The sequence below is a fragment of the Chiloscyllium punctatum genome, chromosome 22 (assembly GCF_047496795.1).
Source record: "Chiloscyllium punctatum isolate Juve2018m chromosome 22, sChiPun1.3, whole genome shotgun sequence".
NCBI classification, from domain to species: domain Eukaryota; kingdom Metazoa; phylum Chordata; class Chondrichthyes; order Orectolobiformes; family Hemiscylliidae; genus Chiloscyllium; species Chiloscyllium punctatum.
The window spans coordinates 79,556,602-79,572,893 of record NC_092760.1 but is presented as its reverse complement, the minus strand read 5'-3'; the positions used below and the strand labels follow the sequence as shown (position 1 = coordinate 79,572,893).

At 41.2% G+C, this 16,292-nt stretch overlaps 1 protein-coding gene across 4 annotated transcripts in view; it reads left to right on the top strand.

Moving 5' to 3' along the window:
- The first annotated feature begins 2,427 nt into the window (after positions 1–2,427).
- Positions 2,428–16,292, top strand: part of ext2 (exostosin glycosyltransferase 2) — a 200,346-nt gene continuing 186,481 nt past the window's right edge. For 2 of the 4 annotated variants that reach the window (XM_072592693.1, XM_072592690.1), the window contains exon 1: positions 2,428–2,628. The gene's annotated coding sequence lies outside the window, so the exon portion shown is untranslated. Of the gene's footprint in view, positions 2,629–9,161; positions 9,338–12,873; positions 12,985–16,292 lie in introns of those variants that run through there. The other 2 variants (XM_072592691.1, XM_072592692.1) reach the window with 2 other exon arrangements.

Genomic DNA, 16,292 nt, shown 5'->3' with positions numbered 1-16,292 from the left:
AACCGTATTTGACTTACTGCAGCCACAAGAGACCAGAGAAGTGATAGAGTGAAATCAAAAAGGACAGATGGCCAGAAGAGCAGGAACTTCGAGCCAGAGGGTATTCCGAAGAGGAGAGACCATGTTGGCCTGGAATCATAGGTCTGGAGAAAAATGGAACCTAGTGATGGTGGTGACTCCAATCAGACCATTGTCATAAACAGGGCAGATTGAGGATGAACTGCTCTGGAGGAGCTACGTGGACCAGCTGGTCTCTGTACCTCACCAACTTGGGCGGTCCCTCAGAACCTGTTTTCTCCCCATACCCTTTGATCCTTTTCATCCTAAGGATTATACCCAACTCAGTCTTGAAGGTATTCAATGTGTGGTACTGTAGAAATCCAAATAAATTACATCTATTGTTCCCTTTTATCTATCCTGCTTGTTACATCCTCAAAGCAATGCCATGTTGACTTTGCTTGATTATATTATGTATTTCTAAATGCTCCACCACATGACCTCTGCATGGCAATGGAAGGAGATACATGGGAACATCTATCACCTGCAAATACTTTTCCAATCAATAAACCATTCTGAATTGGCACTATATCACTGTTCCTTCAGCGTCATTGGGTCAAAATCCTGGAATTCACTTCCTAGCAGGGTGGACTATACCACATGAACTGCAACAGTTTAAGAAGGCAGTTATGGTTGGACAATAAAAGCCAGTGAAGCCCACATCCCATGAACTAATTTTAGTAAAATAAAATCAGATCAAGAAAGGAATGGAGGAAAAATAGAGGGTTAACCTTTTCACACAGCCAGTGATTAAGGCCTGTTTAGATTTAATTTAGTGTGCTTTTGGCAATACAGACTGGATCAGCCAAAAGGTTTCTTTTGTACTGTTTGTTTCTATGACATGATTCAATGGTATTTGGCAATATGTTTCCTTCATACATAGGTGGAGGCAGGGTGAATCAAGGTGTTCAACTGCAGGGACAGAGATTAATGGTGGAGGGTAGCTTTTTGGACTGGAGGCCTGTGACCAGTGGTGTTCCAAAGGGTCCTCTTTTTGTTTTATATAAATGATTTGAATGAGAATATAGAAGGCATGGTTAGTAAGTTTGTGGACGACACCAAAATGGGTGGTATTGTAAACAATGAAAAAGGTTTTCTAAGATTACAAAGGTATCTTACAAGGGAATCTTGATCAAATGGGTCAATGGGTTGAAAAATGGCAGATGGAGTTCAATCTCGATCAATGCAAGGTATTGCATTTTGGTACAACAAGTAAGGGCCTTGGGTAGAGTTGTAGACTAAAAGAACCTAGGGGTGCAGGTACATAATTCATTAAGTTTGTGTCACATAAAGACAGGCATTTGGCACACTTGCCTTCATTGCTCAGTCCTTTGAGTATAGGAGTTGGGAAGTCATGTTATGGTTGCACAGTCCTTTGGTGAGTCCTCTCTGGAATCCTGTGTCCAGTTCTGGTTGCCCAGTTATAGGAAGGTTATTACCAAGAGGGTTCAAAAGAGATTTATCAAGATGTTTCCAGATATAGAAGATTTGAATAATAAAGTTCGGCTGGGATTTTTTTCACTTGAGTGTAGGAGGTTGAGAGATGATTTGATGATCTGATTGAAGTTTATAAAATAATGAGAAGTATAGATAGAGTTAATGGTAGTTGTCTTTTCATTAGGTGGGGGATTTAAAGACTAGGGGACACATTTTTAAGGTGAGAGGAGAGAGATTTTAAAAAATCTAAGAGACAAATTTTTTACACAGAGGGTGGTTTGCGTGTGGAATGAACTTCCTGAGAAAACGATGGATAAAGATACAATTACAACATTTAAAAGACAAGATGAATACATGAATAGGAATGGTTTGGGCCAGGAGCAGGCAGGCGGGACTAGTTTAGTTTAGACTTATGTTTGGCATGGACTGATTGGAGTGAAGAGTCTGTTTCTGTGCTGTATGACTCTATAAAAGAGAAACTGGGTTATATTCTGAAAGGGAAGAATGTGTTGGGCTACAAGGCGGAGTGGCATTGTTCATGGAGTGGGCTGGCACGGACATGACAGGCCGAATGCACCCCTTGTCAGCATTCCGTGTGTATGCAGTGCTCTTCATGCTCCAAGAGAAAGTCAGGACTGCAGATGCTGGAGATCGCAGTCAAAAAGTGTGGTGCTGGAGAAGCACAGCCGGTCAGGCAGCATCCCAGGAGCAGGAGGATCGACGCTTCGGGCAAATAGCTCGAGTTTCTGCTGGAAACGTCAACTCTCTCGCTGCTCAGATGCTGCCGGACCGGCTGTGCTTTTTCCAGCATCACACTCTCCCGACCCTGTCTGCTCCACCTCAGATGCTCGGTCGCGCTCTAAGCTGCAGTAGAGACCGCTGCGCTCTAGGGGGCAGTGTCGGCGGAGGTGCGGGGGCTTTGGGAACGTCCCGGCGGGGGGGGCCTGACTGTTTCCGGGGTGACGGCTCCGCTCCCGGCGTCTGAGTCAGAGGAACAGGGCAGTGGGTGACCGGTGGCGGACGTTGGGATCTCTCACTCCCTATGGTTTGAAGATGGAGTTTCGGCTGTAGCAGCAGCAGCAGGAAGAGGAGCGGCAGCTCCGGCGGAGGCGGGCGGCTCGCCTTCCCGTCCAGGTGATTGATGATGTCCGCCGCGCCTGTGGTTTTCTCGGGAAAGGGCCGAGGCCGGATCCTGGGCCTCCATTTCCCCTTCCTTCCCTTTCTGTCATCCCTTCAGGGACGGGCACCAAGCAGCCCGCATCAACCAGAGCTCGGGCTGCTCAGAGGGAGAGGTCACCTCGGCTCAGCCCGTTTCACCTTCCCTTTACTTCTCTCCATGGCTCTTGGCTTTTCAGACCATGGCTCAGGGGGTAGCCCTCTCACTTCTGAACCACAACATCCCACTCTCAAGTCTCACCCTGGGACTAAAATCGACAGTACAGTGCTGCAAGGAAGACGGATCTTGTGGCACAGTAGTGTCCCTTCCTCTTGAGCCAGGGCACCTGCTCCAGAGGTGTGTAATAACGTCCCTTAATCAGGTTGAGAGTATCCGAAAATCTTCAGAATTCACTTGAATGATTGACATGATCTTCCACTCTTCAGTGGCTCTTTGTGACAGTGGTACTGTCCCCGCCTCTCACCCAGGAAACCCTAGATCAAGTTCCACCTCTAGAGGTGTGTAATAACAGCACTGAATAGAAAGTATATTTGAAAAGAAGCAGCATGACAGCCAGCACCCTACTGTTAGAGGACATTTACCTATAATGAACCAAACAGATTAGATTAGATTATGATTAGATTAGATTAGATTACTTACAGTGTGGAAACAGGCCCTTCGGCCCAACAAGTCCACACCGCACCCGCCGAAGCGCAACCCACCCATACCCCTACATCTACCCCCTACCTAACACTACGGGCAATTTAGCATGGCCAATTCACCTGACCTGCACATCTTTGGACTGTGGGAGGAAACCGGAGCACCCGGAGGAAACCCACGCAGACATGGGGAGAACGTGCAAACTCCACACAGAGAGTCGCCTGAGGCGGGAATTGAACCCAGATCTCTGGCGCTGTGAGGCAGCAGTGCCGCAGTGCCACTGTGCCACCGTGCCGCCCATAATTCCATGGCTGTGTTTTGAAGGGGAGCTATCCTTGGTGTCCTGGTCAGTAATAATGGGTTAATTGGCATCTTCCTTTAAAAAAATTCTTATTGGAAAGTGTGCTTACACAAAACTAAATATTTTTATTTCCCCATTACAAAATCATCTGTGGCAATTTTCAGTTATTAACCATCAGCAGTAAATAAGCGAATTTTCTAATTGATTATTTGCAGAATCTGTCAAGAGCATTGCAATGATCTTTTTTGTTCATTAGCAGGTTGTGGGCTTTGCTGGTCAGGCCAGCATTTATTGTCCATCCCTAATTAGTCGGAGACCAGTAAGAGTTAGCTACATTGCTGACTGGGTCAGGACAACAGTTTCCCAAAGGACTTTCTACCATCCCAGATGGGTTTTTCCCTACAATCAATAATAGTTTTATGGTCATCATTAGATTTTTAATTCTAGGTTTTTATTGAAATCAAACACTGTCATTTGCCATGGTGGGATTTGAACCCAGATGTCCAGAACATTACCTGGATCTCTGAATTAATAGTCCAACAATAATACCACTACCTATACACTACCTCAGATGGTTATAAACACATTGGTAACAATACTCATTAACTGTTTGCAGAACACAGATGTTGGTCTGTGATGTCCACTTGCATGCAGCAGAAGCCTACATTTGAGGCAAATAAAGCAGGTGGATTTTCTGTTGGAATTGGGTTCATAACAAATCATTGGAGAAAGTCCTTCCTGATGAACGGCTTGTGCCCGATTCGTCAATTCTCCTACTCCTTGGATGCTGCCTGACCTGCTGTTCTTTTCCAGCACTACTCTTTCGACTTCATACCAAGTCATACACTTGCAGGCAAATATTTATTGAATATTTCCTTTGACCAACCCTTTGTTTTTTGGAAAGGGCCTCATATAATTTGCTTACAGCTACACTGTCTGTCATAGTTGTCTGACATTTATCGGTCCTCCTGAAGTGGGGTATTGAGGCTATCTCCCTGATTCTGTTACCATGCAGGTAAGATTGAAAAGATCAGCATGGGTGCAGGGCCTGTGCCCATTGCAGTGGCTGTCAATTGAGGCTGGTGCAGCCCAATGGGTTGATGGCAGCAGAGGGCATGGGAGTTTTCTGAGTCCTGGATTCTCTTGCGATCTTTGGAGCAGTTCTTATGGGACATCAGGCGATTGCAGAGTGAGTGATGGGGATCAGCTTGCAATAGTTTGGTTTAACAAAATGCTGAAAAAATGTCTTTGCAGAGGAGTCATATGGACTTGAAAAGTTACTTCTGTTTTTCTCTCTCTACTGATGCTGCCAGATGTGCTGCGTTTCCCCAACACTTTGTAATTCAGGTTCACAAAATTCATCCTACTTCTCTTTTGTTATATTGGTTTGATTTTGGAGTTGTGCTCTCAACTGTTTGAATTGTTTAGTCTCAAGAACTTTTGTTTTCTCTTTGCCTTTTATGTTTTCTGTCAATAGAGTGACAAATCACTGAACTGGTATCATTGTGTTTTTCATGTGTTATTGGTGCAATTAGCAGAATTTCACATTGCAAGCGTCAAGCTCTAGCAGGTAATTTATGGTTGAGAAGACTCAGGCAGCTGATTCTATCCAGCAGATATCACCAGTGAAGTCATCATAACTCAGTATCAAGTAACTCTTTATCTTTAATCACATCTGAAGGGATTGAAAGGCCCTTGGAGATGGAGCTTAATGTTAAGAAACTGAAACTGGCTGCATCAATGTAAGAGACCAGAGACCCCAGCACACAGGCTTTGAAGGACAAAGTTAGAATAGAAAACAAGGAAGGAACTTTCAGTGTGACCTCCATTAAACTCAGCAGAGGAATGCAGGAGTGTGTTACATCTACCAATGAGAAGAAAGGTGGGCGAGTTTGGAGGGAGACCAGAAACATTAAGTGATCTTTTGGCTGAGGATCAACTACCTTTTTTCCCCTTCACTGTCAATTCATACAGTACTGAATACAGTATAGAAGAAGCCCCTTGGCCCATCATGTCTGCACTGACAAAACAACGCGAAATCTGTAGTAGTTCGACTTACCAGCACTTGGCCCATAGCCTTGAATATTACGACATTTGAAGTGCTCATCTATATACTTCTTAAAGTTGAGGTTTTCTACAACTGCTTTCCCAGACAGTGAATTCCAGATCCCCACCAGATCTAAGTGAAAAACCTTTTTCTTAAATTCCCTCTTTACCTTAATATGCCCTCTTGTTATTCAATTAAGGGGAGCTGCTGCTTTCTGTACACCCTGTCCATGCCCTTCATAATCTTGTACACCTCTATTAACTTTGCTGTCAGCCTTCTGTGCTCTAAAGAAAACATCCTAATCTTGTACAGCCTCTCTTCATAGCCAAAATACTCAAGCTAATACCTTCCTCTTCAGTGTCAATCACCTGACCAATTTTTGTATCATCTGCAAACTTATTTATGTACTCCATCCTCCCACAACATTTTATATATAATTTATATATATCATGTACAATAAGGGCCTAGCATTGATCCCTCTGCTACACTGGACACTGTCCTGCAGTCACACAAACAGCCTTCTATCGTCACTGTCTGTCTCCTACCATTAAGCCAATTTTGGGTACAACTTGCCAAGTTACTCTGATCCAGTGTGCTTATTTATCCTTCTCCAATTGTCAAAGGCTTTGCTGAAATCCATATAAACTGCACTACCCTCAAATAAACATCAGGTCACCTTCTCAAAATATTCAATCATATCTGTTATGTGTGACCTCCCTCTGACACAGCCATGCTGACAATTCCTGATCAAACCTTGCCTCTCCAAGTATAGATTAAGCCTCTCTTTCAGAATTTTCTGTAGTAGATTCCATCGCACTGATGTTCTGTACTTCTCCGATTTATCTTTATCACCCTTTTTGAAACATGGAGCTACATAGTTGACCTCCAGTCTTCTGGTATCTCCCCAGTGGCTAGAGAGGAATTTAAAAATTTGGGTCAGAGTCCCTGTAATTTCCTCCCTCATCTCCCACAGCAGTCTGGGATATAACTCATCTAGCCTTGGGGATTTGTCCACTTCTAACCCCACCGGTACCTCCATTGCTCCCTGTGTCAAATTGCTCAACACCCTCACAGTTCGTTTCCCCAAATTCTGTACCTACATCCTCTTTCTGTTCAAATCGATGTAAAATACACTTTTAACATTCTACCAATGTTCTCCAGCTCCACGCACAGACTACCCTTTTGGTCTCATTCTTGAGCTTTTCTTTCCCTGGTATCCTATTCCCCTTGATATACTTGTAGAATATCTTGGGTTTCTCCCTGATCTTACCCATTAGTGCTTTTTTATGCCCCCTATTTGTTTGCCTAATTACTTTCTTAAGCTCCCCTCCCCCTGCACTTTCTATACTTCACTAGGTTCTCAGTTGATCTGCTTACTTTGTACCTATTAAAAGCCTCCTTTTCCTTCTTATCCAGTCCAGAATGTTCCATGACACACAGGGTTCTCTGGATTTGTGCTCCAACTTTCACCCTAAAGGGAGCATATTGATCAAGCTAAAGATAAGTTTGCCTAAATGACACATTAGTGTTGCAGGCCAAGCAAACAATATATCAGACATGATGAAGGGCTTTTGCCCAAAACATCGATTTTCCAGCTCCTCAGATGCTGCCTCACCTGCTGTGCTTTTCCAGCACTACACTAATCTAAACTCTGATTTCCAGCATCTGCAATCCTCACTTTTGCCTAATATATCAGACATATTTTACTTATTTGTTCATCTGATGTGACCCAGTCAGTACCATGGCATGGAGCAAGGTAGAACAAAGGAGGAGGTTAAGAGTCGGACATAAAACAAAGGCCAAGCTATACTGGGCTTATAGTCACTTTCTCTGGCTAATGCTTACAGAGAATGAGACATAACTGAGTTTCAGGCTTTTTGTGGGTGACCTACAGCATCTGAAGTCCGAGAGTGATCAAGCATGAGTTTAGTTGCAGGTTTCGTGAGGAGGAAAGATTAGAAGTTGAGGTTTTGTGTTGATTGTGAAGCACTCAAACCAAGAAGGATGATTACCTTATAATGATACTCTTTACCTAGGTTTTTAAGGAGGTGTTACAGATCCTCAAAAGTGGGAGATGTTTCTTCAGCCTTAATTTAGCTGACATCTATAGGCAGTTCCCCATCATTGATAAAAACATTGAGAAGATTGCATTCTAAGCAGGAACTGGAGGACTTTACAAACAATATCAGTGTATTCGTAACGCTTCTGTCACATTTATACATTACACTCAAAGGCTTTTGGAAACATCAGTTTCCAGTTTCTCATGTATTTGGTGAGTGGCACAGTGGTTAGCACTGCTGCCTCACAGCACCAGAGACTCGGGTTTAATTCCCGCCTCAGGCGACTCTGTGTGGAGTTTGCACATTCTCCCCGTGTCTGCGTGGGTTTCCTCCGGGTGCTCCGGTTTCCTCCCACACTCCAAAGTTGTGCAGGTCAGGTGAATTGGCCATGCTAAATTGCCCGTAGTGTTAGGTAAGGGGTAGATGTAGGGGTATGGGTGGGTTGCGTTTCGGCAGGGCGGTGTGGACTTGTTGGGCCGAAGGGCCTGTTTGCACACTGTAAGTAATCTAATCTAATACGCTCAGCTTCTGTGTGATGTTTCAAGAAGGAACTCAGGAGACTGAACACTTTCATTTCACTTGTCACATCTCAATTTGAAACTCAAGCCAAAAAAATGCTAACTTCTCCAGATGGAGGTACAGTACCCTAGACACATCATGACCAGTAAAGGTACATCTACAGATGATGTCATCTGTGCTGTTTGAGAGTGCCCTTGCCTAACAGTGAAAAACAACTATGTGGGTTTCTTGATCTCACTGACTGTTGTAGAAAGTTTGTGCAAGGTATAGTTAGCTGCTTCTCTCCACGTGCTATAGGGGAAACCAGAAAGTGTTAAAAGGACCTGGTGGTAAAAGATGCTTTAGGCATGATACTTCATAGAACATAGAACCTGGACTCAAGCATGTGAATGCTGTTTTTGAAATCACTTGGAGACACTCATTTCATAACCTTTCATTGGTTATTAGCATTTCCATCTCTATTTCATATCTGAACCTGGTGCTTGTTTACTTGTCACAGATTTGAAAGGAGTAGTTACTAGTATGCTATTTGGAGTCTTGAGCCAATGAGTGAAATATTGAGAATTCTAGCACTAAACCCAAACTGTGAGCTTTGAGGTGGACTATTCCTGAGAACTTCAGAGATATTTTAATTGGTGTAGAGTTTGAGTTGTCTACAGGCAACAACCTGCTCAATTACTTTCAAGCATCCATTAACTTTCGAGCAACAGAAACTTAATGGGCTGCTGAACTATCTTAGTTCAGATTCCAGATAAGGCAGGCGTCTATGGAGAAGTATTGGAAATGCTGATGCTGATGACTGTAGAAGGAAATTCACTTCTGTCAGGGGGTTAATATTCATTAGTCTGTGCTTGAAGGTAATTATCGCATTCACACTACAATTCCCCATGAAATCCAGGCAGTGATTTGTGAAAACATCAGTGCATTTCTGAGGTCCAAACCAGATCCAGAAAGGTAGAAGTGCACAGAGTTTCACCATTGCAAGCTCTCCAATAATGAAGAATCCAGTCTTTCCAATAATGGAGAACCTCTTGCTACTTCAACTTGATGAAGACGTCATTTCTACTGGGAGAGTAAGAGTCCACCTTCTGGAATAAAGGGTCAGTAGATTAAAATCTTCTTGCATTCAGTGTGCTTTTTCCTGCATTATACTCCCATTTGCCATGTTAATTTAAAACTGTTACGTTCAGTGATGCCTGTAAACGCAACTAACCCAGCAGGCTCTTCCATCAAAATATGTTCCCTTTCTTAGACCTTTTTATCATTTGTCAGGAATTGGTGTTGGAGAGACCGTTAGGTCTGAAGGTTGATAAGTCCCCGGGGCCTGATGGTCTACATCCCAGGGTACTGAAGGAGGTGGCTCGAGAAATTGTGGATGCGTTGGTGATTATTTTCCAGAGTTCGATAGACTCTGGATCAGTTCCTGCGGATTGGAGAGTGGCTAATGTTGTACCCACTTTTTAAGAAAGGTGGGGAAGAGAAAGCAGGAAATTATAGACCAGTTAGTCTGACCTCAGTGGTGGGAAAGATACTGGAGTCTATTATAAAGGATGAAATTATGACATATCTGGATAGTAGTAACAGGATAGGTCAGAGTCAGCATGGATTTATGAAGGGGTAATCATGCTTGACTAATCTGGAATTTTTTGAGGATGTAACTCTGAAGATGGACGAGGGAGATCCAGTAGATGTAGTGTACCTGGACTTTAAGAAAGCTTTTGATAAAGTCCCACATAGGAGGTTAGTGAGCAAAATTAGGACGCATGGTATTGGGGACAAGGTACTAACTTGGATTGAAAGTTGGTTGGCTGATAGGAAACAAAGAGTAGTGATAAACGGCTCCATTTCGGAATGGCAGGCAGTGACCAGTGGGGTACAGCAGTGATCAGTGTTGGGACTGCAGTTTTTTACAATATATGTTAATGATATAGAAGATGGTATTAGTAATAATATTAGCAACTTTGCTGATGATACTAAACTGGGTGGCAGGGTGAAATGTGGGGAGGATGTTAGGAGATTACAGGGTGACCTGGACAGGTTAGGTGAGTGGTCAGATGCATGGCAGATGCAGTTTAATGTGGATAAATGTATGGTTATCCACTTTGGTAGCAAGAACAGGAAGGCAGATTATTACCTAAATGGAATCAATTTAGGTAAAGGGGTAGTACAAAGAGATCTGGGTGTTCTTGTACACCAGTCAATGAAGGTAAGCATGCAGGTACAGCAGGTAGTGAAGAAGGCTAATAGCATGCTGGCCTTCATAACAAGAGGGATTGAGTATAGAAGCAAAGAGGTTCTTCTGCAGTTGTACAGGGCCCTGGTGAGACCACACCTGGAGTACTGTGTGCAGTTTTGGTCTCCACATTTGAGGAAAGACATTCTGGCTATTGAGGAAGTGCAGCGTAGGTTCACGAGGTCAATTCCTGGAATAGCGGGACTACCTTAGGCTGAAAGACTGGAACGACTGGGCTTGTATATCCTTGAGTTTAGAAGGCTGAGAGGAGATCTGATTGAGACATATAAGATTATTAAAGGATTGGACACTCTGGAGGCAGGAAACATGTTTCCGTTGATGGATGAGTGCCGAACCAGAGGACACAGCTTAAAAATACGGGGTAGACCATTTAGGACAGAGATGAGGAGAAACTTCCTCACCCAGAGAGTGGTGGCTGTGTGGAATGCTCTGCCCCAGAGGGCAGTGGAGGCCCAGTCTCTGGATTCATTTAAGAAAGAGTTGGATAGAGCTCTCAAGGATAGTGGAATCAACGGTTATGGAGATAAGGCAGGAACAGGATACTGATTAAGGATGATCAGCCATGATCATATTGAATGGTGGTGCAGGCTCGAAGGGCAGAATGGCCTACTCCTGCACCTATTGTCTATTATCCATCATGAGATCTGAATGATGGGAAATCCAAACATTAGTTGGTGCTGTTCTCGTCTGCAAAACAGTCATCAGCTCCCCGATCATCCTGGTGACCCCAATGATAACCATTTGTCCTTTTCTTCACTACCAGTCATTTCTTCAAATCCCTCATCCTTATTTTCTGCAGTCTCCCCCCTCCAGTGAGCTGAAAATTATCTGTTCAGCTGCTCTGACAGAAACTTGATGCTTTCCACAAACTCCGTAGTCTTTGACAACCAATTTCATCTCTCTGACTGTTTTCTTGGCTTGAAGATGATTGTTTGCAGCCTTGTATACTATTTGACCTTGTGATTTATCAGTGATCACAATTTGTCCATCACAAAGACCATATACGTCCAATGTCATAACATCTCTTGGCTCCACCGTGTCCTTGGCTCAATGCATACAAGACCATCATCCAAAGCTTTGTTTCTCCCTCTTTCCATAAAAGAAATGGGAATACCAGTGATAAATGTTTGCTTTCATTTTAACACTTCTCCTGTTTCATTTTGGTTGAGGACAATGAAATATTGCTGAATTGTGATCATACTTAAATATCTGTATAGGCATATGTGGTAATCATTTTGCACATAATAATGACCCACAGCTAAGGATTAAATTAATGGCCATATAACTGTAAAACACCATTATTAAGACTGCCTGTTTTCACCTTTGTAATGTCTTTTTTTCCACTTTGCCACTGTTCATCTGTTGCCAAAACTCTTGTATACAATTTTTGAATATTTCAATCTACTCCTGGCAAGCCTCTCTTGTTGCACCAGCCTTAAACTCTGTAAATATCATCCAAAACTCTGCTGCCCTCCTTCTTGGTCATGTTCATTCTTGTGCTCGCTTAAGTTCTCTAACTGTTGAACATCACCTCAATTTTAAAATTGTCATCCTTCATTTCCAGCTAAAGGTAGCAATGCCTTCAACTGTCAAAGCCCTCAAACTCTGCACTTCACCCTTAAGTCTCACTGCCTTTCTGTCCCACTTTGCTCCTTTAAACCTCCCTTCTTAACCACATTTCTTTCATCTGCTGTATTATTTTACATGCCCTGATGTCATATTTTATGATGCTTTTGTGAAACACACTGGGATCGTTTATAGGGATCTAAGTAAAGTTACTGATGTAGTCTGTATCTAACGATGTTGGTTGAAAGAGAAAGGCATTTATTTCAAACTGTCATAGCCTCAGGATTGTCCCAAAGATGTTATAATGTAGAAAATATTGGCCAGAGAATCAGGAGAGTTCCCCTTTTGATCTTTGAATAGTATAATCCCCCTAAGTACACTGCCATAGTTTAATATTGCAAACAGACAATGACTCCTGATGATGGCAGTGCAGTACTTCCTTCAGCAGTGTGCTGAAATGTCAGCTCTAGTTTCCTGAGTAATGCATTACCTTTTGACTTTAGCAGTACTGGGTTAGAGTAGAACATGCATGACAATTGAAAATGAATCTTTGCAAAAAAAAATTGTAGGAAACAGGTAGAAGCAGTAGAAAAGGAAATAAAAAATCATGCAAAACACTTAATCGATATGGCAATGTTTTTCAAACTCAAATTAACCCTGCGTTAATATCTTGCTAAAATTGAATGTTCATTGACTTGCCCATTCATATAGTGACGTTCCTGTGCTAACATTTTGTAAAGTCAAGAAACTGTCGGCCTTATATGACTTACCTTTATCTCTCTATTTCCAATGCTTCCCTCTTTATTTTTTCTGCAGCTTCTGATACTCTGCAGCCTATTGCAGTTCTCTTCACCTTTGCTTAGCACCTGATTGACTCAAAGGGTCTAATTTGTTTTAAGAGTCATTTTCTACAATTTAACTGTTTAGGTAAGTGAAACGTTTGCAAAACGTCCATTCTTATCAAAGGACTGTGTGTTTGTGTTATGTTCTCGTCAATCCTATTATAACTTCTGAAGGAAGAAAAAAACAATTCCATTATTGTAGAAAACATTTTTATTGGAATTCATTGCAGGAAACAGTCCCTTTGGAAATCAGTACAAGTAGAAATTAGCTGTCTGATCTTGTAGGATCCTGAGGTTTCTTAGTGCAGCACACACAGTTTGGGAACCCCAATTTGAAACTTTGACTTTGGTAAGGATCTTGCCATTCTATTTTGTTTGCCCTGTAGCTGCTTGGTCTAAAATAAAGCATAGCATTAGAAAGCTTATTAGAAAAGGACTGATCGTGAATTTAACCTGAGGATCCCCACATCTCAGGCGAGGAGCAAGGTTAAGAAGGCAGGCCCTTCTTGGTTCCATTAGCAGGCATGGGAATCAAACGCACACTTCTGGCACCATTCAGAATCGCAAACTAGCCATCCAGCCAATTGAGCTAATCAATCCCTTTGCTTCGTCTAAGACTGCTGTTGTAATTGGATTACTTTCTACTTAGAGTGGAAATGTCAACATTCCTTTTTCTTGTTTAATTTTTGAGTAAGGTGGAGAAATTCAGGGGGCATGCTTTCAGCCTCATTCCCCTTTTTAATTATTCATCATTTGGTATGAGAAAGTTTCAATTTACAGCTACTTTAAGACCCACTAATTTAGATTTTCTTCTGGCCTCCAGAGCTAGTCTCCTGTCTCACATAGAATCAAAAATATTGCAGCTCAGAAGGAGCCAAGAGATAGTGATGTCTACTCCGATTTCAGTACCTGCCCATTTTATATTCTTCTTTCTCAAGTGTTTATCTACTTCCGTTACAAATTATAGTGCCCCTGTCTTAGTAACTATTCATGTTTAAACCTCTCATGATCAAATACCCCTCTCGGAGAAAAAAATCCCTCTCAGTTTGTTATTCTTCTAGAGAAAAAGTTGAATTCATGCTTCCTTGTTATGAATCAATGGAAGTATTCTTCTATCATTTGTCATCCTTTTATTACTTTAAAAACCTCTGTTAAATGCTCCGTTTAACTTTCTGTGCTTCAGTGATGTTATTTTTTTTTACAGCATTTTTTTGTAATATATTTTAGAAGCTTGCCTTAATTAATTTCTTGAAAGTTCATGCTTTGGATCCTTGGCAGAAGTTGAACTAGTTGAAGAAAGTAAAACAATATTAAAATTAAAATTTGTTAGCTCATTGACCTCTGGATCAACATTGAGTTAGTTTAAGGCACTAATCTCTACGAGTATATAAACCAGTCTCCTTAAGCTATGTAGCCACATTTCTTTGACCATGGTTTAGGGACTTTGAAAGGAGAACAAAAATAATTTAAATATATATCATATTTACTGTTGTGAAACTCCTTGAGACGTTTACCATAAAAAATCTGATGTCAACTTTGAAGTGGATGCTGGGGCATTTGACCAGATGCTTGGTCAAGGAGTGAAGTTTTAAACATCGTTTATTAAGAGAGACTGAGAATGGAAATTGAGTTTAAATTTGTTATTAATAGACGTGAGCTTATTTTGTTCTGAAAATCATATGTTTCTCGTCATTCTTCTTTGATTTACACTTTGTGGAGCATTTGTTTCATTGAAACTCTATGAAACAATCCGTCAACTTTAGAGGCCAAGAACTCTTGAAAATGATTAAACTGATCTACATAAAATTAGAATTTTATATTTTGCAGAATGTTCAGTTCAAAGGTTTTCTGCTGTTTATACTTTACTCAAGTTACATCCCATCCTGTCAACATTCCAATCTGTTCCTTTCTCCCATAAATAAAACGGTTGTTTGTCTCAACCACTCATTGTGCTAAGAATTCTCTGTCCTTAACATTCTCTCAGGAAAGATGTTTCTCTTGAATTACTTATTGGATTTATTACTGATTATCTTACATCAATGGCCTCTCTCTGTTAGTGAATTTAGTTGTGTAATTTTGCCAGTTTCATAAAATTCCACAATTCTAATTAATTCATTATTGGTGCAACAGTTTTTTTTGTAATAAAGGAGCTTGCTCATGACAATAGTTTTACTAAAAGATCAGTATGTATTAAATTATTTGTCTTATAGTTTTGTTGATGTAGATTTGGCATTAAAATTGTATGAAGGTGTGTTCAAGTGATTGAATGCTTAAATGCAAATTCAACCCCTTATTTATATTAGCAGTGATTTTTTGAAGTAGCTCACTTGAAGCATCAACCATGTACTCTTTCCATGCTTAGGACTCAAATTTAAGCCTAAAATTTGCTAAACTGAGAGTGTTTCACTTAAATCAGAAGGGAAATTGTTAAATATTGTAATGAAAATAAAAATGTTGACCTCTACACAATACAGTGGACAAAGAGACATATAATTGCATCATTCATACTTATCCTAGCTTCTTAAAATCCACTTCTTTCACCCAAGCATTTGGTCATTTGGGTCTAATGTGTCCTAATGTGGCTTGTTGTCAAGTTTTGTTTCATGATCCTGTGAAGTACCTTCAGATGATTTACAATGTTAAGAGTACTGCAATTGGATATTGGTTGTTAGGATCCCTCACATGGCCTTGAGTTTGAGCTAGAGAGGATGAAAATTAGAGTTCCAATTTCTTATTGTTTCTACTAAGTCAAAAGGACCATCGGATGATAATAGCGTTTGCAGTAGGGGTGATAACAGAAAGAAAGGTCAGTAGGAGGTTCACAAAAGAAGAGGAAGAAAGCAAGATAGACAACTTTGGATAGAATTAACAGAGTCTGGGGTTGAAATAACTGAAGATTGTGCAACCAAAAATGAAATGGAGAAAAGAGGCAGTGCAAAAGAAATGAACATCTGAAGAGAAGCACTACAAATAGAAACGTAGGAATCATAATTTGGAGATGCCGGTGTTGAACTGGGGTGCACAAAGTTAAAAATCACACAACACCAGGTTTAATTGGAAGCACTAGCTTTTGGAGCGCTGCTCCTTCATCAGGTGGTTGTGGAGTACACAGTTGTAAGACACAGAATTTATAGCAAAAGTTTGCAGTGTGATGTAACTGAAATTATACGTTGAAAAATACCTTGATTGTTTGTTAAGTCTCTCATCTGTTAGAATGACCATGTTAGTTTCACTTCTTTCATATGTAAATCTCAAAACTTTTTTTTTAAAAAAGTTACATTCTCAAGTGAACTTTAACAATTGGTGTCAACCCAAATAATGTGTTGAAGGTGTTAGCCCTTGTGTGCTGCTGTCTGCGGCATAATGATTAGACTGCATCTAATCTTCATTCAT